Genomic DNA, 4,150 nt, shown 5'->3' with positions numbered 1-4,150 from the left:
GGTTGATCAAAAGTCAAATAAAATAAAATTAACCCCCTATGTTAAAAAAGGCCATGAAAAGGTTATAAAAATGTTTAAAAAAGTGGTTTGCACCTTTAAAATATTTAACTTTAACATTTGACCTCAGCCACAATTTGATATTTGACTTCCTCAGGGGTCAAATATTTAGTATTTTTTGTTAAAAGTACAAAACACTTTTTTTTAGCTGGAAATGATAAAACCTTCTTACTGATGAAGTAAACGTCTCAACTAAAGACACTTTTGATAAACTAAAACCATTCATGGACAAACACCTAATATCTCCTTTTCTGATATTTCTGATATTCCTGATATTCCTGCAGACTCCTGCTCTGTTTGTGGTCAGATTCACTGTCAGACGGATGATCCTGATCCGCCATGTTCCCAAACAGACTGTATTCAGTGTCCAGAGTGTGTTGATAATAAAAAGCTCTTTGCTGCTGCTGGAGCGGACATGGACAATACTTGAAACCCTCCAGGTCCCATTACGGCACAGAGATGTACGGACAAAGACGAGAGCAGCAGCCTCGGCGGGTTAATGGAGAGGAAATGACAAGAACACATCAGATTCAAAAAGAGGATTTTTTTTTTCTTTACTATAGTGTCACCAGGACCTGGAATTATCACATGGTTAACATCATTTATTCAAATAAAATGACACTTTTCTGATGAAACTGTCTTACAATGATCTTGTCACTGAGTTTTTTTAATGTATATTAACATTTTTGTTCACAGTTTTTGAATGTATAAATTTACTTAATTTTATAGTTTATTTCCTGGGGAAAAAGCAGCGCCAGAATAAACAGAAAACATTTCTTCTGAATTATAATTCATTTTTCCAGGATTGTTTCATTGAAATTTAAATAATCTGATTTCAAATTTAAATTAAGGAAAAGTTAAAGACTAATCCATGGATGATCTCCACTACAGTGCAGATCTGTGGTTTTGTTGACAACATTTTCAAATAAGTAAACATATTTTCTCCAAATGAGACACATTTAGACTCATGTTGGTGCCTGAGGCGGCCCCCCAGTGATGAGGGTTTGTGGATGTTGCTTGCTCTGATTTAAAATAATAATAACAATAAAAATAAAACAAGACAACTAATGAAAAAAATATTTTTGTCTAAATTAATCTTTTATGCACATGTTTATCTTAAACCAAAACGGACTGTGAATAAAAATTATGAAATAAAAATGACCACAAGACAGTTTAATTAGAAGCTAAATTAAATTCTCATGGGAACGAGCAGAACACAAGTACACTTTAAAGACACTTATAGAAGTCTGTGTAATCAGTTAGTTTACAAAATGAAATTATTATAATTTATTTTCACTATTTTCCGAAAATATGTTTAATTTAAGCCAATAAGTGCTTCGAAAGGAGACATTTTTACGCCCAAAAATCAACTGTTTGGAATAACTCCAGCAAAATTTAAGCCGTTTTTATCAATATAAAAAATATCTTATGAATTATTATATTTTTTTAAGTTAATAATCTCCACACCGCACATCTATTGATAAACTAAATGTGCATATTTTAGTCAAATAGCCTCATTTAAGTCAATTTTTATCATCTAAAAAAATTCATTGATATTTAAAGCATAAATTTTAAATAATTAATAAATCAGGGAAAACAATCCTGGCTGTGTCCCACAAAGTTAAAATTCTTTTGCTGACACTTTCTTGATCTCAGATTTTCCTTCCGAGCAAAAAACAAAGATTAGAACAGCTTATGTAAACAGGATATAAAACCTTTTTTTATTTTAAATTTATGTTAAAAATACTAAGATTTGTTTGACTTTTCGTTTAATCTGCAGGTTTTATCATTAGTTTCAATCTCCAAATGCCAAATTCCAACTTTTAAGCAAGAGATTTCATCTTCTCAGCTGCTCACGTTAACATGGATTTTTATATAAATTAACATTTTACTAAAGACACTTTAGGTCACTGTGAATGCATGATGCATTTGAAAAAAAAATCTTTATTAAAAAACACATGTGATGTTAGCTTTATTTTAAAAAATCACATTTATTTGTGTTCCTACATATATTTGGGTTCTAATGTAAGTTTAATTAGGTTTTTTACTGCTGTGACAGCGAACGAAAAGATTGTTTTTTTTCATGTTTATATATTTTTTAACATTTTTATTGATTTATTTGTTAATTTGAATATTTACATTTTTATTTATTTATTTTTTGTTGAACAGATAATTTTAGGAGCTCAATATCAGCAATATAATTGAAACTGAACAACTGTGATGAGAAAAAATAGGGGAAAAAAGAAAAACAAATAATAGATGTGATTCTTTTTTTTTATTTTTTATTTTTAGAATTGTTTTAAAATTAAAAGTGGGCTTTCCAAGATAAAACAATCAATTTCTTAAGAATTCTTCCATAAAAAAAGTATTTAAAGCAAAATCAAAACTCAATGTTCTGATGAAATGAAAGGAATTTAGGGAAAAAGTGACTCTATTAAAATTGTTTTATTTTATTGAATAATAATAATAATAAAAAAAAACATTGATCTGTTTTTAAAGTTTAAAAAATAATAATAATAATAATACATGAAAATAAAAAAATAAAAGAAAAAATTAAGAAAATTAAAAGTATTACAAAAAATTACAAAAATAAGAATATTTTTTTTAAATAGCAAAAAATGTGAAATCCTCAGTTTGCTCAACCTAATCCTGATGATCAGATCAGCAACATTAATCCTTGAAATTATTTATTTTCCACTGTTTAAAATTATTATTTCAATAAATATCCAACTACAACCCAAATTTGAATCAACATAATTTACTCTGAACATGAACTGTCAGTGTTTTAACCATAAACTATTTATCAAGGCTTTTGGCCTGAAATTCAGCAAAGCTTTGCTTTGTCGCCCTCTAGTGGTGAAGATCGAGAACTGGGGAATAAGTTATTGAATTTTTGTTTTTTAATAAAATATGAAAACTATTAGTATTTGAACTTCAATGAAAATAACGTTTTTAGCATTTTATTGTTGTATTTTGCTCACGATAGAGGACATATACAAAATAATATAAGATTAAAACTGTGTTTCTAAATGTTTCTTTATTCAAATTGTGATGAATTAGGAGCAGATGAAAAAATGCCATTTGAAAAAGTTTAAACTGAACTTTTTGCCCACTTCCTAAAAGTCATCGGACACTACTTTATCCCTCAAATCTTCTGTCACTCAGCTCAAACTCTGTTCTTGTACAACTGTCACTCCATTTTCTGGGAAGTCACTGCTAATATTTTAATCCACCATCTATTTCTGTCTTAAATTCCAAACCTCTGCTTCTTGTCCTTCCCTCTAATCTCACTCCTTGCGGTCTTCAATGAGCCAAACTTGTTTTCTAAGCCAGTTTCTGCAGAGCAGCAGGAGTAAATTAGAAATTCCTCTTTAACTTGTTGGTGCAAAGTGAGCCTCCTTCCATTTCCCATCATCCATCTGTTTACACCTTCCCCTGCTAGCTAGCACCCCCAACCTAATGGGTGCAAATAAAAATGGAATTGATACCAGCTTGGGTGAGAAATTAAGTACATGAGTCTATTTGCAAGTGCATGTAGTTTTAAAAAGTACTTAGTGTTATCACACTGAGTAAACATTCAAATAAAGTGCATTTAACTCTCAAATGTACAATCTAAACCAACTAGTTTGGTGCACGTGTTTTATTTCTACAGGTAAACAGAATGAAAAGCTTCTGTAATAACATGAGCTGATTTAATGCATCAAACTCTCACAATCTGGACGTAAATCTTAAAAAAACAGTCCAGATTCTGTTTCTGCTGGTTTTTCGATCTGTTCAGTGTTTACGCGAAGCTAGCTCCTATTGGCTCCCACGAAACATGTCACTGCTCTCAGCCAATCATAATCGCGTAAATTGTTGTTGACCCGCCCAGTTTCCGCTTCCGACAGGAAGACATGTTTTTTTTTTTAATAGAACATGACTGATTTGGTGAATCAAATTAGGCCACACCTTTAGTTTTTCAAGGTACTTTTTGAAGGTTATATTGAGTATAATTTGATATTAAATACAGGAAAACATGTAATAGCTCAACTCTGGCTCGTGTTGGCTTTTTTCCACACTGTTTATTAAATCAAATCACAATAACACTGCATAA

This window comes from Oryzias melastigma, linkage group LG21, assembly GCF_002922805.2.
Source record: "Oryzias melastigma strain HK-1 linkage group LG21, ASM292280v2, whole genome shotgun sequence".
Classification (NCBI taxonomy): Eukaryota; Metazoa; Chordata; class Actinopteri; order Beloniformes; family Adrianichthyidae; genus Oryzias; species Oryzias melastigma.
This window is presented reverse-complemented; position numbering follows the sequence as displayed.